The following is an 18,824-nucleotide window of genomic DNA, read 5'->3' on the forward strand; positions in this document are numbered from 1 at the left end:
GTCGATGAAAAGAGTCAAACTCTGTAAAATATTTGAAGAGATTTATTGTGAGCCAAATATGAGTGACCACAGCCAGTGACACAGCTTTCAGGAGGTCTTGAGAACATGTGCCCAAGGAGGTAGGGGTGCAGCTTGGTTTAATACATTTTGAGGAGGCATGAGACTTCAACTTAAGTTCATTTAAGAAATAAATTTGTTTGATCCAGAAAAGCAGAAAAACTCAAAGAGGGGGAGGGTGGTTCTAGGCTATAGGTCAACTTAAACATTTTCTGGTTGAAAATTGGTTGAGTTTGTCCAAAGACCTGGGATTAAAGAAAGGAATGTCTGGGTTAAGAGGCTGTGGAGACCAATGTGTTTTATCACGCAGATGAAGCATCCGGATAGGGTAGCAGGCTTCAGAGAGAAGAGGCTGTAAAATGTTTCTTATCAGACTTAAAGTCTGTGTTGATGTTAATGCAGGAGAGGGATAATGAGGCATGTTCGGCCTCCACTTCCCCTTATGGCCTGAACCAGTTTTTCAGGTTAAATTCTAAAAGCCCTGGCTGAGGAAGAAGTCCATTCTGATGATTTGGTGGTTGGGGACGCAGGGGGGTGGGGGTGGGGGGGGTGCCTTATCGTTTATTTTTTGGTTTAAAATATAATGATATATTTTACCAAGTCTTGTGAACCATCAGGCCTCCCTCAGGCCCGGACTGGGAATTGCCAATTTCGTTAGGTGTGACCATAATACTATGAGAATGTTTAAAAAATAGGCCTTACTGATTAAACATAATGGAGTATTTAAAGGAGAATGTATCTACTGGGATGCTTTAAAATTACTCTGGGAAAAAAGGGAAAACGAAAGGCATGTGTGGGGTGAAGCACAGACTTCTTGTTGTTGTTTTTAAAGCAAAAGGCGGGTCCCAAGGGAAGTTGGCTGTCGGTGGGTTCCCGTTCTCTGTACCTTTCTAGCTTGGCAGCTCCATAATAAAACCCGCAGCCGAACGGGCGCCTCTCCCGTAGCGCTCCCGCGGGGGCGGCCAGTGGAGCCCCAGCTGCGAGGAGGGCCCGGACTCGCGAGCCTCGGTCCCCCACTTCCGTCCCCGCGATCCCCGGCTCCCAGCCCCCCGGGCCCCCGGCGGGGCTCTGCGCTGCCGGCGCTTAGGCGTCTGCTGCTGTCTCCGAGCGCCAAGTCGTCCGAGGTCCGGCCGCCCGGCCGGGGCGGGGCCAGGGAGGCCCGGCCTTCCCGCTTCCTGCCTGAGCCGCAGGCCCGCCCCTGCGTCCGCCGCCTGCCTCTTTCCAGCCGCCGCCTGGGAGGGGACCCGGTAAGCGCGGCCCTGTTCCGGGCGGGGTTTGGGCGGAAGGTGGGGTCAGCTGGGGCCCAAGGGGGGTCGGGGAGGTGCGCGGCAGAGGGCGCCCGGGAGGGGGTGTGCGGGAGGCGGGTGAGCCGGGCGCCGGGCCCTGGGGGCTCGGCGGGAAGGGGAGCCAGGTGGGGGCCGGGATTTGGGGGACTCGGTGGGGGAAAGGCGCGCGGGAGATGAGGTAAACCCGACGGGTCGGAGGGGCGGCCTGGGGCGGGGTGTGGCCATGCCTGGGGTAGGTCACGCCTCGGGGAGGCCGGGAGAGGACCCAGGCGCTGGGGGTCGCGGGGGAGCGGGCTGGTCCTACCCTGAGGTGTCTGAGGCCGCCCCACACCGCTGCGGTGTGCATTCAGCGGCCCTGTCTCCTCATTCCTGGCCTGCTCAGGGCACGGCTCCTGGTTGGATGTCACACGCGTGACTCCTGCAGCTGCCCGCAGCGCCCGCGGGCAAGGACCCCTCGCTGCCTCAACCAGACCTTCTGCCAGCCTCTGCCACAGGCTCAGCCCACTGTCCTGGGTGGGCTCGGTGCAAACCTCTGGTGAGGAAAACCTCCTGGGGGTGCCCAGCCGGGAGTCTCTCTCAGAGTCCCACACTGTTCATCCAGGAGAGCCGGTGGGATAAGTCTCTTTAAAATCCCATTATTTATTTATTTTTTCCTCTTCCGGTTTTTTCCATATGACTTTAGTGATCAAATCCCACTTTTTTTAAGAAGGCTTTTACACCAGTGGTTTTCAAACTGTGGTCCCAGGACCAGCAGCACTGCGTTTCCTGAGATCTGCTAGAAATGCGGGTTCCCCAGTCCCACCCTGACCTTCTAAATCCTAAACCTTGGGGGTGGGTTCTCATATTTGTCTTTAGCAGGTCCTCCTGGTGATTCTGACCATTGATCTGAAACCTTAGGGCTTTGAGGAGTCTGAACTGGGGTTGAGGATGGGCCAGGTGCCCTGTGATGATAATGCATTGACTCCATTTAATCTTCACAGCCCTACACAGTAGGTAGTATTACCCCATTTCACAGATTAGGCAACAGAGGTACAGAAAGTTTAATTTTTCCAAGGTCACAGACCTAGAAAGGGGAGGAGCTGGGATTCCAACCTTGGGTTCCGGCTCCAGAACATTCCCACTGAGGCGAGGTCCCCTGTGAAGGGGGGGGAGGGGTGAAGCCCAGAGGTCCTGGCGGCCTCCCTGCCAGGCAGAAACCATTAGTTCCAGAATCGCGACCAGTCAGGTACGTGGTCAGCAGTGGCCCTGCCTGCCTGCCTTTGGGCAAGCCCTGATCTGTGTGAGCTGCTGGGACCAGGCCCCAGGGCAGGATGTGTTCACACTGGGGTGCTGACCGGGCGCCCAGAGTCCTGGGTCCAAGGCCAGCCTCACAGGGTGACACAGGGATGCTTCTGGGTGACAGAGTGTCCGTTTCCTCCTCAGTCTGATAGGGGCAGACACCCCCAACCCCATGCTGGCAGCTGGGAGGGTGGGCAGCCTTACAGACTCAGGCGTGGCTCTGACCTGTGGCCCCAGGTGGGCCAACGACCCACCCTGCCCTGCCCTGCCCAGCTCAGCCCCTTTCAAGGCACAAGGGTCTCTGACCACTGCCCCATAGCAGGGTTTCTCGGCCTCCACACTACTGACATTTGGGGTGGGGCAGTTCTTTGTTGTGCTGTCCTGTATCACCCCCTCTGTCGGGACAACCAAAACCATGTGCAGACATTTCCCAGTGTCCTCTGTGGGGACCTTGGAGGCGATGCCTCCACTGGCATCTTCTGGCATCTTGGCTCCTCCCTGGGGCTCTGGGATTAGAGGTTTCCTGGCCCACAGCCCACTTTCCCACAGGAGCCTCCTCCAGCCTGTGCTTGGTTGTTCATCTGCACGAGGTGTCAGTGACACAGGGACATTGGAGCATGTTCTCCTTGCAAACACTCCAACATTCAGGTGGAACTGAGGGGCCTTTGGCCACGTCCATAGCTGTGAGATCCCCCACCCTGCAAGGGGCACAGAGCAGGTGGGAATGACTGTGGTGCTGACGCCAGCTGGGCCCTGCTCCCGGGTCACCCTGGCTAGGCCTTCCTCTGGCACCATGTGCAGGCGCAGTGAGGGTGGACCCAGGGCTGGGGCTCTCTAGGTACAGCTGCATGCGTGTTCCCAGCGCGAATCACGGATCAGGGCTGCGCCAGCACCTGCTGCTCTGGTGTTTGCTGTCACCAAGCACAGTGGCTGTGCGCTCTTGGGTTAACCTCCTCAGGCACGCGTGTGAGTGACTCACCAAGACTGTGGCTGAGTGAGGATGTGTGGCCTGGAGTGGTCACTGCCCAGTTGCCTCTGGCAGAGGCAGACCCAGAGCCCTGTGGCTGTGTTCCAGGCCCTTCTCCCCACCCCTTTCCCTAGTGGTGGCGAGGTGAGGTGCCTCACACCAGGTTCATTTATTTATATTAAAAAAATTTTATTGACACATAATAGATGTACATATTTTTGAGTTGCCTGTGATAATTTAACACGTTCATGTAACTTGTAAAGATCAAATCAGTGCAATATAGACATCCATCATTTTAGAGATTGGTCTTTTATTCTAGAAACATTTGAATTCTAGCTATTCGAAATATAAAATAGATTATTGTAAACTATAGTCACTGTATTGATTCATCAAACACTATTTCTTATTTCTTCCATCAAACTGTGTATTTCTAGCCATTAACCGTCCCCCCTTCTTCCTGTCACGCCACAGGCTTCAGTAACCATTGAACTTTCTACCTCCTTGAGATCCCCTCCTTCAGCTCCCACATATGAGTGAGGCCATGTGATGTTTGTCTTTCTGTCCACGGCTTATTTCACTGAATGTAATGACCTCCAGTTCCATCTATATTGTTGTAAATGACAGGATCTCATTCTTTTTATGGCCGAATAGTACTCCATTGTGTATATGTACCACATCTTCTTTATCCTTTCATCTGATATGGAAACTTAGGTTGATCCGTATCTTAGCTATTGTGAATAGTGCTGCAAGAAACATGGGGTACAGATATCTCTTCAATATCCTGGTTTCCTTTATTTTGGATACGTACCCATTAGTGATATTGCCGGGTCATATGGTAGTTCTGTTTTTAGTTTTTCTTTTTTTTTTTTTTTTCTTCAGAGATGGAGTCTCGCTCTGTTGCCCAGGCTAGAGTGCAGTGGCACAATCTCAGCTCACTACAACCTCCACCTCCTGGGTTCAAGTGATTCTCATGCCTCAGCCTCCCAAGTAGCTGAAACTACAGGTGTGTGTCACCACACCCAGCTATTTTTTGTATTTTAGTAGAGATGGGGTTTTGGCATGTTGGCCAGGCTGGTCTTAAACTCCTGGCCTCAAGTGATTCTCCCACCTTGGCCTCCCAAAGTGCTGGGATTACAGGCGTGAGCCACTGCATCTGGCTTGCTTTTAATTTTTAAAGGAACTTCCATACTATTCTCCATAGTGGCTAAACAAGTTTACATTCCCACTAACAGTGTACAAGGAATGCTTTCTCCACATCCTTACCAGTGTCCATTATTAGCCTGTCTTTTTTATAAAAGCCATTTAAAATGGGGTGGGATGATATCTCATTGTGGCTTTGACTTGCATTTCTCTCATGATTAGTGATGTTGAGTACTTTTTGCATATATGTGAGCCATTTATGTCTTCTTTTGAGAAATGTCTATTCAGATCTTTTGGCCATATTTTAATTGGATTTTTTTTTTGATATTGAATTGTTTGAATTCCTGGTACTATATATTCTGGTTATTAATCCCTTGTGAGATGAGCGGTTTCAGATATTTTCTCCCATTCTGTGGATTATTTTTTTACTTTGTTGTTTCCTTTGCTGTGCAGAAACTTTTTAGCTTGATGTAATCCCACTTGTCTATTTTTGCTTTGGTTGCCTGTGTTTTTGAGGTCTTACACAAAGTCTTTGCCCAGACCAATGTCCTGCAAAATTTCCCCAATATTTTCTACTAGTAGTTTCATGGTTTTAAATCATATAAGCCTTTAATCCATTTTGATGTGATTTTTTTAATATAGTGAGAAATAGGGGTCTAGTTTCATTCTTCTGCATATGGATATCCTGTTTTCCCAGTCCATCTATTGAAGAGACTGTCCTTTCCCCAGAGTATGTTCCTTGTGCATTTGTCAAAAATGAGTTGGCTGTAAGTGTGTGGATTTATATATAGGTTCTCTCTTCTGTCCATTGGCTTATGTGTCTGCCAGTACCATGCTGATTTGGTTACTATAGCTTTGTAGTATATTTTGAAGTCACTATGATGCCTCAAGCTTTATTCTTTTTGCTCAGGATTGCTTTGGCTATTTGGGGTCTATTGTAGTTACATATAAATTTTAGAATTGTTTTTTCTATTTCTGTGAAGAATGACATTGGTATTTTGGTAGTGATTGCATTGAATCTGTAAATTGCTTTGGGTAAAATTGTCATTTTCATTGAAATTCTTCTGTTCCTCAAACCTAATGTATCTTTCCATCGGCTTTCATTTTTATTTCCCTAACCTTTTCTCAGGTGGCTGTCTAGGCTGCCTTTGTGTTTCTCCAGCTGAGCTCTTGTTCCCATCCTGTGTCAGTTTCTCCATGGTTTTCTCTGTAGGAGTTCTTCATTCTTTTGCACACTTATCCTTTGTCTCTTGTATTGGGTCCAACTATTTTCTCCTAGACTCTTGCTTGCTTTTAAATTTTATTTAGAAGATTTGTCCTACAGAATATTTAAACTTTGATGTAGCTAAATTAATCATTTTTCCCCTTTGGTTTTTGCTTTCAATTTTGTGTGTGTATGTGTGTCCCTTACCCTTAAGGAATTTAAATCCCTGAGAGGGTGTGTGTGTGTGTGTGTGTGTGTGTATGTGTGTGTGTTTGTGTGTTTCCCTTACCTTAAGGAGTTTAAATCCCTGATTTAGGTTCAAATTTTTTTCTGACTGTCCACTTCCCTGGTTGCTCAGGACATCCAAGCCCTGCCTTTCTGGCAGAGGGAGCTGGGAAAAGTTAACCGCCTCTCTTTGTTCCTGTCTGTAAGCCTTGGGCGTCTGGGTGCCTGTAGCATTGCTTAGGTGACCACTGGTCTTGGCAAAAACAGTTTGCATCAGGAGAAGAGGAGGGGAGGTGAGAACACACTGTGGACATGATTCTTTGTATAATTTTGCCATGAAGAGGAGGAGGGGAATGAAGTGAGAGCTAGCTTGAGGTCAAGGCTGGATTTATAGAGGCAGATCCTAGAGCAAGTTTCTGTTCTCATCAGATGATCCCACAGAGGTAGAGGGGAGAAACTGAGGAGGCGGGAGAGAGGGGTTCCTTGTAGGTGCGACCCCTTGAGAGGACCCCGGTAGGGTCCCAGGCCTAGGGGAGACACTGGCCTTTCTGGTGCTCTTTTAATCCTCTGTTTCCTCTTCTGTGTAAAGTGGTCGATAGTCTAGCCTTCCCACGGTCCTGTGAGGATTAGACGTAAAGGCGTACTGCACAGGTCATTGGTAGCTGTGTCTGTTATTTTTTGAAAAGATTAGGGATCTGGCACTGCAGGGACCCCATGATCCCCACTTCTGCCAAGCATCCTTCCTCTTCATAGTTCTGGGGCTGCCACCCAGAGAAGCAGAGTGGGGCCTGGAGAGCCGGCCGATAGCTCAGCTCTGTGTGGTACGGGTTCCTCCCAGTGTGGGCAGGGTCCAAGTCCTCCTCCTCTCCTTTCTTCTCCACTAGCTGTCTCTCCATGATCTCCAGGCTTCCAGTGTGAGCCTGGCTCAGTTTTACCGGCATTACTACAGAGGATGTGATAGGAATTTAAAGAAAATGGCTGGTCTGGCCGGAGGGGTCAGGCTGGAAGGTTGAAGACGAGAAGGTCATGAGGAAGGTGGAATGGGTTCTGCTGTTAGGACCTAAGGGATGCAGCAGTGGCCTTGCCCAGCCAGGAGAGTGGCCATTCCTGCCTGTGGGAGTGGGGCGGAGAGTTGGAGGGGCCTGGTGTGGTGAGAGGGAGGCATTTTCTGCCCCTGGCATTGGGCCCATGCAGGTCCTTCAGGGAGGTGGGAGGCAGGTGGGAGTAAGCAGTTCCCATCTCTGTTTATTGCCTCTTGGAGCCACACCGGTGCTGCCTGGGCCCAGGTTCTCTGGGCTGGATGAGGGGCACCGTTCCTACCGCCGAGGGTGCCACCGACTGGAGATGCCTCCCTGTGCCCTGTCCCCACTGCACGTCGCGGTCGCCCAGGCCGGCGGCTCGTTTGCTAACTCATCACCTGCTCCATTCAGGCCCCTGAAAAGGAAGCATGGAGGAGGCAGGAGGCGCCGTGACTCTCCCCTTCTCCCTGCTGCAAGGCATAGCGTGGGGCACACATCCCTGTTCAGTTCTTCCATCAGCTCCTCCTGAATCCATAAATTCCCTGGGAAAATGTTTTACCAGCAGTTGGGTGGCGTAAGCCTACCACCTCATTCCTTGCCTGAAACTGTGACTGACAAGCAAGGATGACAAACAGGCATGTAGACATCTTACTGAACACGGGCCAGAGATGTATACATTCTATCAAATAAAATCCAAGATCTAGAACATGGATTAAAAAAAACCACAGTGAGTGTGTGGGCCTGTGTCTGTGTGGGTAAACATTGGAAGGATATACAGTAGACTTGCACTGATTATTTTGGAATAGTGAAATTGTCAGTGATTTTTAAACAGCATTATTTTATTTATTTGTTTGTTTATTTATTTATTTTTGAGACAGAGCCTCACTCTGTCCCCTAGGCTGGAGTGCAGTGGTGCGATCTCGGCTCACTGCAGCTTCTGCCTCCCGGGTTCAGGTGATTCTCCTGCCTCAGCCTCCCGAGTAACTGGGACTACAGGTGTGCATCACCACACCTGGCTAATTTTTTGTATTTTTTGATAGAGATGAGGTCTTACCATGTTGGCCAAGCTGGTCTCAAACTCCTAGCCTCAAGTGATCCACCTGCCTCTGCCTCCCAAAGTGCTGGTATTACAGGCGTGAGCCACCGTGCCCAGCCTCGTTATATTATTTTATATTGTCTAAATTATATTTTTTATTAACACATGTCACTTTTGTCGTTAGAAAAATAATCCAGTTATTTTCATTTTGGAAAGGAAAGGAGGCTGAGGTGGTTTATTGATTGTAGAATAGATGAAGAGACTGTGGGGCAGTCATACAGTTCAGTTTTCTACAGCAATAAAGTAGATTCAGCAGCATGGCTGAATCTCAGAAATCTAATGTCAACTGAAAGAAACTGGACATGAAAAGAATCCGTGGAGTGTTACTTTGTTGATCTAAATCGCAAAGTAGGCCAAACTCAGCTGTAACACTTAGGGCTGCACACATTGTAAAACTAAAGAAAAAATAAAACAGATGGAGAAATGGTCGTCCCGAGTGAGGCTAATGTCACCTCTGGTAGGGAGGGATGGGTTGTTATCAGAGAGGGGCTCAGAGTGGAGAGGCTGGTCATGCTTTGCTTCTTGAACTTAGTGGGAGTATAAGGGTGCTTGCTTTAATATTATCTCATAAATGATTCATAATTTTATTATTGTGATATACAGTTCATACCATAAAATTCACCCCTTTTAAATGTACAGTTCAGTAGAACAGAAAACTCATATTCACACAAAGACTTGCACATGAATAGTCATAGGAGTATTATTTATAATAGCCCCAAAGTGGAAATAACCCAAATGTCTGTCACTCATTAGTGGGTAAGCAAAATATGATAAGTACATATAATGGAATATTACCCAGTTGTAAAAAGGAATGAAGTACTGATTCATGTAACAACATGGATGAACCTTGACAACATTATGTTAGGTGGTATCTTACTGTGGTTTTGATTTGCATTTTTCTAACAATGAAGCTGAGCATCTTTTAATGTTAAGTGAAACCATCGTTTCATGTGCTTATTGGCCATTGTACATCTTTGGAGAAATGTCTGTTCAATTCCTTTGTCATTTAAATTGTCTTTTTATTGTTGAATTGTAAGTATTCTTTATGTATTTGGGATACTAAACCCTCATTAGATATAATGATTGGCAAATACTTGCACATTTTGTGGATCGTCTTTACTTTCTTGAGAGTGTTCTTTGAAACACAACTTTCAAATTTTGATGAAATCCAATTTGTCAATTTTTTCTTTGGTTGCTTGTACTTCAGATATCACATCTAAGAAACTGTTGCCTAATCCAAAGTCCCTGGGATTTACACCTGTATTTCATTCTAAGTGTTTTAGGTAGTTTTAGCTCTTATGTTTAACTCTTTAAGCCATTTTGAGTTAGTTTTTATATGTGGTTTGAGGTAGGGGTTCAAATTCATTCTTTTGCATGTGAATATTCAGTTGTCCCAGCAGCATTTATTGAAGAGACTACTCTTTCCCCATCCAGTGGTTTTTACACCTTTGTCAGAAATCCATTGGCCATAGATGCATGAATTTATGTATAGACTCTCAGTTCTGTTCTATTAATCTATATTTCTATTCTTTGCCAATACCAAGTTTTACAATAAGTTTTGAAATTAGGAAGTCTGTGTTCTCCAACTTCATTCTTTCTTTTCAGGATTGTTCAGGATTTTCTGTTCCCTTGCATTTCCATTTGCATTTTAGAATCAGCTTGTCATTTTCTCCAGAAAGAAAGAAAGAAAGAAAGAAGGGAGGGAGGGAGGGAGGGAGAAAGAAAAAAAAGACCACTGGAATTTGAGTAGGGATTGTATTAAACCTGGAGATCAATGTTTTATGGTTTTCAGGGTACAAGTTTTGGGCTTCTTTTTTTAAATTTGTTCTGAAGTTTTCTTCATTTCTTGCATTTCTGTTGCAAATGCAATTGTTTTATTTATTTACTTTTAGATTATTCATTATTAGTGTATAATGCATTATTAGTGTATAAAAAATTCATTATTAGTATATAAAAAAAAATTCATTATTAGTGTATAAAACTGGCCGGGTACAGTGGCTCACAGCTGTAATCCCAGCACTTTGGGAGGCTGAGGCAGGAGGATCAGTTGAGCCCAGGAATTTGAGACCAGCCTGGGCAACATAGCAAGACCTCATTTCTACAAAAAATAAAAAAAATAGCCAAGCATGATAGCATATACCTGTAGTCTCAGCTGCTCAGGAGGCTGAGGTGGGAGGATCACTTGAGCTCAGGAGTTTGAGACCAGCCTGGGCAACATAGCAAGACCCTGTCTACAAAAAATAAAATATTAGTCGAGCATGGTGGAATATGCCTGTAGTCCCAGCTACTCAGGAGGCTGAGGTGGGAGGATTACTTGAGCCTAGGAGGTTGAGGGTGCAGTGAGCTATGATCGTGCCACTGCACTCCCGCCTGGGTGACAAAGTGAGAGCCTGTCTCAAAACAACAAAAGCAAAAACAACCAAACAACCCAAAAACCCAAACAACAACAAAACAAAAAAACTGACTTTTGTGTATTGACCTGCGTCCTCCAGTCCTACACCTTGCTGAACTTGCTTACTGGCTGTAATAGTTTGTGTGTATGTGGATCCCTTATGATTTTTTACGTATAAGATTATGTCATCTGTAAACAGGGATAATTTTACTTCTTCCTTTTCAAGCTGGATACGTCTCATTTCTTTTCCTTGCTGAACTGTGCTGGCTAGAACCTCAGGTACAGTGTTTAATAGAATTGGCAAAAACAGGGATTCTTGTCTTCTTCCTAATCTTAGTGGGAAAACTTTCAGACTCTCGCTAAGTATGTTAGCTTTGGGTTTCTCACAGATGCCCTTAATCAGGATAAGGACATTCCCCTCTATTCCTCTTATCATTATCAAATATCCTTCTTTGTCTGTGGTAAGAATTCTTGTCTTAATGTCTAGAAATAGAAGGGAATGTCCTCATCCTGACTAAGGGCATCTGTGAGAAACCCAAAGCTAACTTTTTAAAGTGTTTTTATCATGAAAGAGTGTTGGATGTTGCCAAATGCTTTTTCTGTGTCTGTTGAGCTATGTTTTCTCCCCGTTATTCTATTAATTTGGTGTATTACATTGATTTTCATATATTGAACTAACTTTGCATTCCTGAAATAAATCCCACTTGGTTATGTTGTAAAAGTCTTTGTATGTACTAGTGGCTTGAATTTATTAGTATTTTGCTGAGGATTTTGTGCCTGTATTCATAACACACATTGGTCTGTAGCTTTCTTGGGTCATCTTTATACTGGTCTCATACAAGCAGTTGGGAAGTGTTCCCTTCTCCAATTTGTTGTTGAGAGTTTATGAAGGATTGGTGTTATTTTTTTTTAAATGCTTCGTAGACTTCTCTAGTGAAGCCATCCGGTCTTAAGCTTTTCTTTGTGGGAAGTTTTTTGATTACTAATTCAATCTTTTTAATTGTAGATCTATTAATATTTTTTATTTCTTCATGAGTCAGTATTACTAGTTTGTGTGTTTCTAGAAATTTGTACATTTCATCTAGGTTTTCTAATTTTTTTAGCTTTATTTATTTTTTAATGTTTAGGTTCAGCGGTACATGTGTAGGTTTGTTATAAATTAGGTATCATGGGGGTTTGGGTACAGATTATTTTGTCACCCAGGTAATAAACATAGTACCCAATAAGTAGTTTTTTGGATTTTTTTTTTTTTTTTTTTTTTGAGACAGGGTCTTGCTCTGCCACCCAGGCTGGAGTGCAGTGGTGCAATCTCGGCTCACTGCAACCTCCGCCTCCCATGCTCAAGCGCCTCCTGCCTCAGCCTCCTGAGTAGCTGGGACTACAGTTACACTCCACCATGACTGGCTAATTTTTGTATTTTTTATAGAGGGTTTCACCATCTTGCCTAAGCTGGTCTTCAACTCCTTAGCTCAAGCAATCTGCTTGCCTTGGCCTCCCAAAGTGCTGGGATTACAGGCATGAGCCACTGCATCTGGCCAGATAGGTAGTTTTTTGATCCTCTTCTCTCACCCTCCGTTCTCAAGTAGGCCCGGTGTCTGTTGTTCTCTTCTTTATATGCATGTGTACCCAACATTTGGCTCTCACTTATAAGTGAAACGTGGTATTGGGTTTCTGTTTCTGCATTAGATTGTTTAGGATTATGGCCTACAGTTCCATCCATGTTGTTGCAGATGACATGATCTTGTTTTTTCATGGCTGCATAGTATTCCATGGGCATATGTACTACATATTCTTTATTCAGTCTTCTGTTGACAGGCATTAGGCTGATTTTATGTCTTTGCTATTGTGAATAGTGCTGCGATGAACATACCTGTGCATGTGTCTTTATGGTAGAATGATATATATTTCTTTGGGTATATACCCAATAATGGGATTGCTGGGTTGAATGGTACTTCTGTTTTAAATTATTTGAGAAATCACCTCCACTGCTTTCCACAATGGCTGAACTAATTTACTAATTAGTAAATTTACTAATTTACTAATTCCCACAAGCAGTGTATAAGCATTCCCTCTTGTCCACAACCTCACCAGCATCTGTTATTTTTTGACTTTTTAATAATAGCCATTCTGACTGGTGGCTTTTCCAATTTGTTGGCTTACAATTAATCATATATTCTCTTATAGTTATGTTTAGTTTTGGTTATAATGTTTCCTCTTTCATTCCTAATTTAACTATTCGAGTCTTCTGTCTTTTTTTCTTCATCAGTCTACGTAAAGGATTGTCAGTTTTGTTGATCTCTTCAAGGAGCCAACTTTTGGTTTTGCTGGCCTTTTGTTTTTGTTTATGTTTTTTTTTTTACAATTCTCTTTCAGTTATTACCAGTCTAATCTATATTAATTCTACTTTTTTGGGTTTAGTTTGCTCCTCTTTATCTTAAGGTGGAAGATTGACTTATTAATTTGTTCATTTCTTTTTAAAGACATTGATACGTATAGCTATAAACTTCCCTCTAAGTACTGCATTAACACATGCCATGATTTTTTGGCATGTTGTATTTTCATTTTCATTCATCTCAAAGAAATTTCTAATTTATCTTGTGATTTTTGTCTTTGACCCATTAGTTATTTAAGCGTATGAGCTGGGCGTGGTGGCTCATGCCTGTAATCCTAGCACTTTGGGAGGCCGAGGTGAGCGGATCACTTGAGCTCAGGAATTTGAGACCAGCCTCAGCAACACAGCGATATCCCATCTCTACAAAATTTTAAAAAATATTTTAGCTGAGCATGGTGGCACACACCTGTAGTCCCAGCTACTTGGGGGGCTGAGATGGGAGGATTACATGAACCCCAGAGGTCTAAGCTTCAGTGAGCTGTGATCATGCCATTGCACTCCAGCCTGGGTGCCAGAATAAGACCCTATCTCAAAAAAAAAAAAGAAAAAGTTGTTTAATTTCCGCATATTTATAAATTTCCCAAATGTCCTTCTGTTATTGATTTCTAATTTTATTTTGTTGTGGTTGGAAAACATATTTTGTATGATTTCAGTCTTAAATTATTGAAGTTATTTTTCCTAAGATAGATCAAGCCTGCAAAATATTCCATGTGCACTTGATAAGATTGAGTATTTTGCTATTGTTGCACGGAGTGTTTTGTATAGATGTGTTTGATCTAATTGGTTTATAATGTTATTGAAGTCTTCTTTCTTTTGTTGATATTCTGTCAAATTGTTTTACCAATTATTGGAAGTGAGGTATGTCCAATTATTATTATTGAATTGTCTTTTTCTTCCTTCAATTCTGCCACTTTTATGTATTTGGCGGCTTTGTTGTTAGGCATATGTATGTTTGTAATTGTTAAAGCTTCTTGATAGATTGACCCTTTTATCATTATCAAATATGCTTCTTTGTCTGTAGTAAGAACTCTTGTCTTTATGTCTGTTTTGCCTGATACTATTAATAGTATTAAAGCCACTCCAGTTATCTTTTGGTTACTGTTTAAATGGTATATTTATTTAAATCCTTTTACTTCCAACCTATCCATTTATACTTAATGTAATAATTGATAAGATGGGATTTATGTCTGCCATTTTGCTATTTGTTTTCCATCTGTCTAATGTCTTTTTTCCGTTTCCCCGTTACTGCATTGTTTTGTACTAAGTAGATCTTTCCTAGTGTATCACTTTTATTCACTTGTTATTTCTTTTTTATTTATTTATTTATTTATTATTATTATACTTTAGGTTTTAGGGTACATGTGCACAATGTGCAGGTTAGTTACATGTGTATACATGTGCCATGCTGGTGCGCTGCACCCACTAACTCGTCATCTAGCATTAGGTATATCTCCCAATGCTATCCCTCCCCACTCCCCCCACCCCACAACAGTCCCCAGAGTGTGATGTTCCCCTTCCTGTGTCCATGTGTTCTCATTGTTCAATTCCCACCTATGAGTGAGAATATGCGGTGTTTGATTTTTTGTTCTTGCGATAGTTTACTGAGAATGATGATTTCCAATTTCATCCATGTCCCTACAAAGGACATGAACTCATCATTTTTTATGGCTGCATAGTATTCCATGGTGTATATGTGCCACATTTTCTTAATCCAGTCTGTCATTGTTGACATTTGGGTTGGTTCCAAGTCTTTGCTATTGTGAATAATGCCGCAATAAACATACGTGTGCATGTGTCTTTATAGCAGCATGATTTATAGTCCTTTGGGTATATACCCAGTAATGGGATGGCTGGGTCAAATGGTATTTCTAGTTCTAGATCCCTGAGGAATCGCCACACTGACTTCCACAATGGTTGAACTAGTTTACAGTCCCACCAACAGTGTAAAAGTGTTCCTATTTCTCCACATCCTCTCCAGCACCTGTTGTTTCCTGACTTTTTAATGATTGCCATTCTAACTGGTGTGAGATGGTATCTCATTGTGGTTTTGATTTGCATTTCTCTGATGGCCAGTGATGGTGAGCATTTTTTCATGTGTTTTTTGGCTGCATAAATGTCTTCTTTTGAGAAGTGTCTGTTCATGTCCTTTGCCCACTTTTTGATGGGGCTGTTTGTTTTTTTCTTGTAAATTTGTTTGAGTTCATTGTAGATTCTGGATATTAGCCCTTTGTCAGATAAGTAGGTTGCAAAAATTTTCTCCCATTTTGTAGGTTGCCTGTTCACTCTGATGGTAGTTTCTTTCGCTGTGCAGAAGCTCTTTAGTTTAATTAGATCCCATTTGTCAATTTTGGCTTTTGTTGCCATTGCTTTTGGTGTTTTAGACATGAAGTCCTTGCCCATGCCTATGTCCTGAATGGTAATGCCTAGATTTTCTTCTAGGGTTTTTATGGTTTTAGGTCTAACGTTTAAGTCTTTAATCCATCTTGAATTGATTTTTGTATAAGGTGTAAGGAAGGGATCCAGTTTCAGCTTTCTACATATGGCTAGCCAGTTTTCCCAGCACCATTTATTAAGTAGGGAATCCTTTCTCCATTGTTTGTTTTTCTCAGGTTTGTCAAAGATCAGATAGTTGTAGATATGCGGCGTTATTTCTGAGGGCTCTGTTCTGTTCCATTGATCTATATCTCTGTTTTGGTACCAGTACCATGCTGTTTTGGTTACTGTAGCCTTGTAGTATAGTTTGAAGTCAGGTAGTGTGATGCCTCCATCTTTGTTCTTTTGGCTTAGGATTGACTTGGCGATGCGGGCTCTTTTTTGGTTCCATATGAACTTTAAAGTAGTTTTTTCCAATTCTGTGAAGAAAGTCATTGGTAGCTTGATGGGGATGGCATTGAATCTGTAAATTACCTTGGGCAGTATGGCCATGTTCACGATATTGATTCTTCCTACCCATGAGCATGGAATGTTTGTATCCTCTTTTATTTCATTGAGCAGTGGTTTGTAGTTCTCCTTGAAGAGGTCCTTCATGTCCCTTGTAAGTTGGATTCCTAGGTATTTTATTCTCTTTGAAGCAATTGTGAATGGGAGTTCACTCATGATTTGGCTCTCTGTTTGTCTGTTGTTGGTGGATAAGAATGCTTGTGATTTTTGTACATTGATTTTGTATCCTGAGACTTTGCTGACATTGCTTATCAGCTTAAGGAGATTTTGGGCTGAGACAATGGGGTTTTCTAGATATACAATCATGTCATCTGCAAACAGGGACAATTTGACTTCCTCTTTTCCTAATTGAATACCCATTATTTCCTTCTCCTGCCTAATTGCCCTGGCCAGAACTTCCAACACTATGTTGAATAGGAGTGGTGAGAGAGGGCATCCCTGTCTTGTGCCAGTTTTCCAAGGGAATGCTTCCAGTTTTTGCCCATTCAGTATGATATTGGCTGTGGGTTTGTCATAGATAGCTCTTATTATTTTGAGATACGTCCCATCAATACCTAATTTATTGAGAGTTTTTAGCATGAAGGTTGTTGAATTTTGTCAAAGGCCTTTTCTGCATCTATTGAGATAATCATGTGGTTTTTGTCTTTGGTTCTGTTTATATGCTGGATTACATTTATTGATTTGTGTATATTGAACCAGCCTTGCATCCCAGGGATGAAGCCCACTTGATCATGGTGGATAAGCTTTTTGATGTGCTGCTGGATTTGGTTTGCCAGCATTTTATTGAGGATTTTTGCATCAATGTTCATCAAGGATATTGGTCTAAAATTATCTTTTTTGGTTGTGTCTCTGCCCGGCTTTGGTATCAGGATGATGCTGGCCTCATAAAATGAGTTAGGGAGGATTCCCTGTTTTTCTATTGATTGGAACAGTTTCAGAAGCAATGGTACCAGTTCCTCCTTGTACCTCTGGTAGAATTCGGCTGTGAATCCATCTGGTTCTGGACTCTTTTTGGTTGGTAAGCTATTGATTATTGCCACAATTTCAGCTCCTGTTATTGGTCTATTCAGAGATTCAACTTCTTCCTGGTTTAGTCTTGGGAGAGTGTATGTGTTGAGGAATTCATCCATTTCTTCTAGATTTTCTAGTTTATTTGCATAGAGGTGTTTGTAGTATTCTCTGATGGTAGTTTGTATTTCTGTGGGATCAGTGGTGATATCCCCTTTATCATTTTTTATTGCATCTATTTGATTCTTCTCTCTTTTTTTCTTTATTAGTCTTGCTAGTGGTCTATCAATTTTGTTGATCCTTTCAAAAAACCAGCTCCTGGATTCATTAATTTTTTGAAGGGTTTTTTGTGTCTCTATTTCCTTCAGTTCTGCTCTGATTTTAGTTATTTCTTGCCTTCTGCTAGCTTTTGAATGTGTTTGCTCTTGCTTTTCTAGTTCTTTTAATTGTGATGTTAGGGTGTCAATTTTGGATCTTTCCTGCTTTCTCTTGTGGGCATTTAGTGCTATAAATTTCCCTCTACACACTGCTTTGAATGCATCCCAGAGATTCTGGTATGTTGTGTCTTGGTTCTCGTTGTTTCAAAGAACATCTTTATTTCTGCCTTCATTTCGTTATGTACCCAGTAGTCATTCAGGAGCAGGTTGTTCAGTTTCCATGTAGTTGAGCGGTTTTGAGTGAGATTCTTAATCCTGAGTTCTAGCTTGATTGCACTGTGATCTGAGAGAGAGTTTGTTACAATTTCTGTTCTTTTACATTTGCTGAGGAGAGCTTTACTTCCAAGTATGTGGTCAATTTTGGAATAGGTGTGGTGTGGTGCTGAAAAAAATGTATATTCTGTTGATTTGGGGTGGAGAGTTCTGTAGATGTCTATTAGGTCTGCTTGGTGCAGAGCTGAGTTCAATTCCCGGGTATCCTTGTTGACTTTCTGTCTCGTTGATCTGTCTAATATTGACAGTGTGGTGTTAAAGTCTCCCATTATTAATGTGTGGGAGTCTAAGTCTCTTTGTAGGTCACTCAGGACTTGCTTTATGAATCTGGGTGTTCCTGTATTGGGTGCATATATATTTAGGATAGTTAGCTCTTCTTGTTGAATTGATCCCTTTACCATTATGTAATGGCCTTCTTTGTCTCTTTTGATCTTTGTTGGTTTAAAGTCTGTTTTATCAGAGACTCGGATTGCAACCCCTGCCTTTTTTTGTTTTCCATTTGCTTGGTAGATCTTCCTCCATCTTTTTATTTTGAGCCTATGTGTGTCTCTGCACGTGAGATGGGTTTCCCGAATACAGCACACTGATGGGTCTTGAGTCTTTATCCAGTTTGCCAGTCTGTGTCTTTTAATTGGAGCATTTAGTCCATTTACATTTAAAGTTAATATTGTTATGTGTGAATTTGATCCTGTCATTATGATGTTAGCTGGTTATTTTGCTCATTAGTTGATGCAGTCTCTTCCTAGTCTCAATGGTCTTTACATTTTGGCATGATTTTGCAGCGGCTGGTACCAGTTGTTCCTTTCCATGTTTAGCGCTTCCTTCAGGAGCTCTTAGGGCAGGCCTGGTGGTGACAAAATCTCTCAGCATTTGCTTGTCTGTAAAGTATTTTATTTCTCCTTCACTTATGAAGCTTAGTTTGGCTGGATATGAAATTCTGGGTTGAAAATTCTTTTCTTTAAGAATGTTGAATATTGGCCCCCACTCTCTTCTGGCTTGTAGAGTTTCTGCCGAGAGATCCGCTGTTAGTCAGATGGGCTTCCCTTTGAGGGTAACCCGACCTTTCTCTCTGGCTGCCCTTAACATTTTTTCCTTCATTTCAACTTTGGT

At 43.0% G+C, this 18,824-nt stretch overlaps 1 protein-coding gene across 1 annotated transcript in view; it reads left to right on the plus strand.

The window, feature by feature from the left end:
• Window positions 1-1,084: 1,084 nt before the first annotated feature.
• Window positions 1,085-18,824, plus strand: part of SLC41A3 (solute carrier family 41 member 3) — an 83,899-nt gene continuing 66,159 nt past the window's right edge. Inside the window, exon 1 of the mRNA XM_054551335.2 lies at window positions 1,085-1,304. The gene's annotated coding sequence lies outside the window, so the exon portion shown is untranslated. The remainder of the gene's footprint in view (window positions 1,305-18,824) is intronic.

Source organism: Pongo abelii, chromosome 2 (assembly GCF_028885655.2).
Source record: "Pongo abelii isolate AG06213 chromosome 2, NHGRI_mPonAbe1-v2.0_pri, whole genome shotgun sequence".
Taxonomy (NCBI): domain Eukaryota; kingdom Metazoa; phylum Chordata; class Mammalia; order Primates; family Hominidae; genus Pongo; species Pongo abelii.